Source organism: Hydra vulgaris, chromosome 09 (genome assembly GCF_038396675.1).
Source record: "Hydra vulgaris chromosome 09, alternate assembly HydraT2T_AEP".
Classification (NCBI taxonomy): Eukaryota; Metazoa; Cnidaria; class Hydrozoa; order Anthoathecata; family Hydridae; genus Hydra; species Hydra vulgaris.
The window spans coordinates 60692002-60699612 of NC_088928.1; the positions used below are offsets into that span (position 1 = coordinate 60692002).

General features: G+C 27.6%; 1 long non-coding RNA gene across 1 annotated transcript; it reads left to right on the forward strand.

The window, feature by feature from the left end:
- The first annotated feature begins 623 nt into the window (after positions 1–623).
- On the forward strand, positions 624–6917 carry LOC136084901 (uncharacterized). Its single transcript, XR_010640931.1, has 5 exons — positions 624–2314; positions 2657–4170; positions 4281–4388; positions 4525–4596; positions 6727–6917. It is a non-coding gene; the product is annotated as an uncharacterized LOC136084901 (long non-coding RNA).
- Positions 6918–7611: the final 694 nt, after the last annotated feature.

The window sequence follows — 7611 nt, forward strand, 5'->3', positions numbered from 1 at the left end:
GAATAAACGCAAGAAGGGCTAGAATGGCACAAGAGTTCTAGCTTGCATTGCTGATGTTTGTGATCTGTTTGAAATTCACGAAGGAGATCTTTTTCCTCTCAGTTAAGTGACGTAAGACACAAGTGAAGTGGTAGAGAAACTCTCCAGCCGCCTGTTTCCTTAATCTCAGTTTCACCGTTGCTGAAGACTGCTTTCAATTTATCGTAATTGCTCATCAAATCCTGCACAAAGAAATACTCGATGCTTGGTAATTTAGTCGACCCATGGAGCTCATCGTCAATGACAACACGAAGAATGCGGTCTAGCACATGGTGCTGGCAACTGATGAACTTGGGTTTGAGGTGACCTTTCTTTTAGAACATTTGCTGGATTCGAACAACAACGCCTGTCTTCTTGGCGGTATTCACGTTTGTTGTGTCGGCAACAATCATCACAACTGATCCCAACAGGTTGAACTCCTCTAACACATCCTGGATTCCTTCTGAGATTGTTTGAGCTTTGCCATCTTCCAATTTTATCTTAACTTATATTCATCGATAATTTTTAAGTTTCATAGTATTCTATATCTCTCAGTGTTCAAAAGTTATGACCATATAAAAATTACAACCCCCTCAAATTGAGGGGGGTTTAAACTTTATATGTTCATAATTTTTGAACGCTTAAAGATAATACTATGAAACTTAAAAATTATCGATGAATATAAGTCTAGTTGAGAATAGTACAAAAAATATTTCATCAACTTGTTGCTCTCACGTTTAGGGCAGGTGTAGCAAAAATTTTGGGGCTTTTTTGTTCCCCGCCTCCAATCATCACAATTTTTGCAAACCCTCATTATTTGATATAAGTATAAATATATAAATGTTTGGAGTTAGCTCCATGTCTGGAAGTTAGCTATCTCAAAGATCAAAAAATGCTGGATCCGCCACTGGAAAGAAACTATGGGAGAAAGTTAAACGACTTCGTAAACCTGGTAAGTACGCCATTATTAAATTTGATAAAATCATTATGGCTTATGAAACAATAGACTTTGAAATCTTTACCTCATAATCATTATGATGACTTTAGCTTTTTAAACGAAAAATACTCCGATTCTGGATATTTTGATATACAAAATTTTAAATTTGAGCTAAAAACCACTACTAATAACTTTACGGTAATACACATAAACATCAGAAGTTTACTTATTAATATAGAAAAATTAAAAAACTTTCTCCTTGAATACAAACATACTTTCAGTATGATCTGCCTTACAGAGACTTGGTGCTCTGACGAAGCAGCAGAAACAAACTCTGATCTCCAAATTCTAAACTATAAATAATTTTCTGAAGAAAGATCAGTTTGCAAAATAGGAGGAGGAATTGTGAATTATATACGGAATGATCTAAACATTATGATAAGAAATAATCTTTCAAACTCTGATGACGATAGTGAGGTCTTCACAATCGAAGTTATTAACACTGCCTCAAAGAACTTTCTAGTTTCTATGTGCTACAGTCCACCTGATGGTGATACTTGTAAATTTTCAAATTATATGAAACATAATTACAAAAAATAGAGAACAGAAAAAGTTATTCATTATTAGAGATATAAACATAAATATTTTAATGTACAATAAGCATGCTATTACTAAAAATTTCTTTGGGGTGATTCTGTGTGAAAATATCCAATTTTTTTGAAAATGCAACCCAAACTCTGAGATTTTGCTGATTTTTAAACCGCTAAAAGATTTTAGTAAATTATGAACATCATGAGAATTTGTCCTGAATAGTTAAGTTATAGTTATTACAAAGAATTAGAGAGTGGTCTTTTCTAAAACAGAAATAAAAACATGGTCAAATCTACTTAAATTTAGTGGTGAAAAATAGGTATTTTGATAAATTAAAGAGAAAAAAAAAGGTGTAATTTGACAGTTTTTTAACTGAAACAGTTTCGGCTATATTGAAATATTCTTTTAGATGTTGTTGTTTAGACTTGCTGTTTCTGCTTTTAGTAGTTTTATTATTTAGAAATGTTTATAATGTTGTAAAATTAAAGTTAGAATGCTCATTAATTATGTAAAATTTTCTAATCCTGATCAACCTTGACCCCATGAACACATTGAACGAATTATACATTTTTTATACATCTTTTTTAGGGATAATAAATAATATTATTTTGATAAAATCGAATCTTGTGGATTTGGAAACATTTTGAATGATGAATGTCACAAAATATGTTTCGTTCGAAAACAAGGATTGAAAAATTGTAATCTAGAAAAGGAGTTTCAAGATGCTTATATTTGGAGGTCTGGCTTGCTTGAGACTACATCATACAGGTTTTAGGACTAATATTTCTACTAAGAATGATAACCCAGCCGGCATCTCTATGTTGTTTCAACGTTGAAATTTGGTTGAAGTGTTGTTTCAACGTTGTTCAACTGTCTCAACGTTAAAACAACGTTACGATTTAAACGTTGTTTATTTAATGTTGTTTCAACGTTAAATCAACGTTGACAAAAAAACTTAATTATAAAAAAACCGTTCGTTGAATTGGTGCCTAAAGTAAAAATAGTTAAAGCAAAAAAGTAATAAAGCAATATTTTAGTATAATGTGCAAAACAGTTTTGTGTTTATGTGTGAAATTTTGAATTTTGAATTTTCAAAAATGTTTTATTTAGTATTCAAATTTCTACTTGTTCTTACGACAAAAGAAATTAATGGCTTAAAAAACACAATCATCAGGAGTGAGTTTTAATAAGTATTTTATTAAATAGTTATATCATTTAGTTTCAGAACTTTTTTTAATTTTATGTCTACAGCTTTATGTCAAAACTTATAAAAACTTATAACTTTATATATTAGAACAATGGCTTCTTATTTGGTAGTAAAATTTCAATGGTTTAAGGGCAGTTAATGTTAAATGTCTACAGTTCCATTTTCATTAATATGATTAAAATACATTATGAGCAAGGTTAGGCAATTACTACAATCAGATGCTATCAGGTGCATCAGGTGTTAACTTGTTATTCAGATCAGGACTGATTATTTTTTTCTTGTTATACTAACAGAAGTTATACCTTTATAAAGTATATAAAACTTTATTTTTATTTACAGCTTCTATTGAATACGATGAAGCGACTAAAACTTTAATTGATGGCATTTTGTCTGACTTCTTAAAACACGCTCCATTTCGAAAAAAAGGTGGCGGAAAAGAAAGGAAATTAGATTGATTGTTATAAATATTTACATATATTTCAATAAACAAATATTTTCTTGTTGTCTACTAATATTTTGTTTTCAGTGTTAATTTAACATTACCAAAAAGAAAATTCGGTTATGAAATACGTAGGATTGAGTTGATGTTTTAAGTAAAATAAAAAAGCTTAACTGATATAATATTTTTATTTTTAATAAAAACAAAAATGCTAATGTGGTATTAAAAATTGGTATTAATATTAATGTTTATTAGATGAAGATGTGTAAAAAATAAGTTACAAGTTATTATTTGGTCTTTAAAATTGTTTGAATGATAATTTATTATTTATTGAGATGTTTTTTTTTTTAATTTTTGTTGCTTTTATATTATCAATCAAACTAAGTTATTGTTGTGTGATATTTTATAATAAACTTTATATTATATTTTGTATTAATAATGAATATTATCTATTTTTGTTCAATATTCCGTATTACTCTTATGAAGTTAATTATGTTTTAGCAACCTGGGATTCTTTCATTATTTTTCTTTGATGCCTTGAGTTATTTAACTATAATATATTCAGAACTATGCAGATTAATAGAATAATAAATATATTCATAAAAATGAATTTAAAATATAATAAAGTTATAAAATAAAGATAATCTTATCTTTGCTAATAATGTCTACTAATATTATTGTTTAGCAAGTATCATGGTTATAAAATGTCAAGATTTAGCTAGTTTAACTAGGCCTGTTATTACACTTATATTATGGTTTCTTTGTTTTTTTATTAGTTCATATAATATTTTCAAAATCAAATATGTGGAAAGGAGCTGTTTGGAATGAAGATTTACAAGGAGAAGAAGGTGTAATTCCATCTAATTGGATTTGTAATAAAACTGTTTATTGGCCTCCAGGTACCAAAGCATTGACTACACTAAAATGCTGAGAAGAATTGGCTTAAGTTTCCACAAATTAAAACTAAATTCTCTTCAGGTATTACATCTATATATTACAATTTATATTTTTTAAATAATTTCATTTGGAAGAGTTATTTTGTTGATACAAAATATATAACTATTCATATAACTATTTCAATTCCACAGAAAGCAAACAGGATTGTGAAAAATTTGAATTTACAACTACAAAAGAAAATGTTATAATGAGAAAGTCTATTTACGAAAAAGAAAACATAAACAAAGAGAATTTCCCAAGTAGGTATTAGTTTTGTGCTTGGATTTTATAAATTTCAACTTACCTAAAATATTTTCAATTTACCTAAAATTTCAATACCTAAAAATAAAAATGTTTTTGTAATTTATACCATAAATTAGTAATTATATTTTACAGGTTCAGTTATCAAAGATTTAGATGAAGTGTCAATGCACCTGACCTCCAGTTGTTCATTGATCAAATCTATAGGTAAATATATATATATATATATATATATATATTATATATATATATATATATATATATATATATATATATATATATATATAAACAACTTTTAAATGTATTCTACAAAATAGAGTGCTCAATGTTCTTAAAAGAACAGAGCAATTATGTATTAGAAAATCACTTGACAAAAATTTTTTTTCATTTTACACTGTGTTTCATCATAAAGACTCATAATTTCTGATGAGTCTTTATTGATGAAACTCAGTGTAAAATGAAAAAAAAAAATTTTGTTTATTGATTTTCTACTAAATATATATATATATATATATATATATATATATATATATATATATATATATATATATATATATATATATATATATATATATAGATCTATAGTTTGTTGGCTTTGGGAAGAGCGGAAGGAAAAAAGTGATTCTTACGCCAACATATACGTCACTTTTAATTACTTTTAACTTTCGTCCAACATTTCCGTGTTGGACGAAAGTAAAAACCATTAATTTAATTACAAATTAATCGTTTTTTAAAAAAACCACAAAAACGCAAATTTAATTGACCAGAATGTTTTAAAAACATTGTGAATGTTTTTAACAATATAAACAATGTTTTTTTTTTATTTTTTTTAATAAAATGTTTTTATTTTTATTTTTTTTAATAAAATGTTTTTATTTTTATTTTTTTTACTGTAAATCATGCGCGGAGTGTTGCTACATCGACTATCTTATAGCCTGACTCGCAAGGGAGTGCTGCTACATCGACTGACAAATAGCCTGACTCGCAAGGGAGTGCTGCTACATCGACTGACAAATAGCCTGACTCGCAAGGGAGTGCTGCTATATCGACTGACAAATAGCCTGACCCGCAAGGGAGTGCTGCTACATCGACTAAGGGTTTGGTTGGGGCAGGCAGTCTATCATTATTAAAAAAAAAAAAATTCCGGTCTTGCATTTTAATTTTTACTTTTTGTCAACAAAATATCGAAAAAACTTTCGGACAACATCTAAGGGTTGTATATATATATATATATATATATATATATAGTTCTATAGTTTGTTGGCTTTAGGAAGAGCGGAAGGAAAAAAGTGATTCTTACGCCAACACATACGTCACTTTTAATTACTTTTGACTTTCGTCCAACATTTCCGTGTTGGACGAAAGTAAAAACCATTAATTTAATTACAAATTAATCGTTTTTTAAAAAAACCACAAAAACGCAAATTTAATTGACCAGAATGTTTTTAAAAACATTCTGAATGTTTTTATAACATTTTGAATGTTTTTAACAATATAAACCATGTTTTTATTTTTATTTTTTTTAATAAAATGTTTTTATTTTTATTTTTTTTAATAAAATGATTTTATTTTTATTTTTTTTACTGTAAATCATGCGCGGAGTGTTGCTACATCGACTATCTTATAGCCTGACTCGCAAGGGAGTGCTGCTACATCGACTGACAAATAGCCTGACTCGCAAGGGAGTGCTGCTACATCGACTGACAAATAGCCTGACTCGCAAGGGAGTGCTGCTACATCGACTGACAAATAGCCTGACCCGCAAGGGAGTGCTGCTACATCGACTGAGGGTTTGGTTGGGGCAGGCAGTCTATCATTATTAAAAAAAAAAAATTCCGGTCTTGCATTTTAATTTTTACTTTTTGTCAACAAAATATCGAAAAAACTTTCGGACAACATCTAAGGGTTCTATATATATATATATATATGTATATATATATATATATATATATAGATAGATATAGATATAGATATAGATATATAGATATTTTCCCTTGAAATTGCAAGGGGTTATTAAAAATTGCTTTAGCAAATGCATTTAACATGAAAAATGACATTATTGACCTCTGTCCAAGCCATAAGTGTAAAAACATGGACGTTAAACTTTACTTAAAGCAAAAAAAATCCTCTATATTAGGTGCAAAATCTCCTCTAAAATCCTAATTTCTATGGCCTCCACGGATATGAAGGGCAAAGGTGGAAAAATATACTTAGAAACACTAATTTATATGGCTTTGTAAATGGAATACCTTTATAAGTTGTAACACCTTCCCATTCATTATATTTTTTTCAAGTTTGCTTTTTTTGATTTTTTTAAATGTATTTTTTTTATTACAGCTTCTTCTATTGTATTCAATAAAGCTTGAAACCTTGAAACCTTGGTCAATGGAATATTGTTTGATTTTCTAAAATACGCTCCATTTCAAAAAGGTGATGGAAAAGAGAAGAAATTTGTGTAGATTTTATTCAATTATATGTAGATTATATTCAATTATTTGTAGATCATATTCAATTATATGTAAATATATGCAATATTTAAATATATTTTTCAATAAAACGACTTTTATCTCTTGCTTTAATAACTATTTTAACTAAACTGAAAAAGTTCTAAATAGTATAGACTATGAGTAGATTTAATATCCATAATATACCTTAATAATGTAATAGAGAAGTGCAACAGCACTATTGGACATGCATACTACGTTTTGATGGTGATCTCAGTTTTTATCAACGGTTTCTGTGATTACAAAACGTTTTTTAAGAGCCGGTTTAACGTTGACAAATCAACGTTAAAAAAACTGTAATTTTTAACGTTGTTACAGCGTAAATTTAACGTTATTATAACGTTTTTTTGCGTCGAATCAACGTGGATATAACGTTTAAACCTAACGTTGATTTAACGTTGAAAAATATTTCATTCTAAACGTTAAATCAACGTAAATTCAACGTTAAGTTTCAACGTGAGTTCAACGTTGTTTGCCGGCTGATAAGTGTTGTGGTGTTTTAAAAAGACACAAAAAGAAAGTCACTGGTAATATATATATATATATATATATATATATATATATATATATATATATATATATATATATATATATATATATATATATATATATATATATATATATATATATATGTAAATTATTGTTAGTGTATTTTACAAATTGAGTGCTCAATGTTCTTAAAGAACAGAGCAATATTAAGTTAGTAAAAAACACTTAT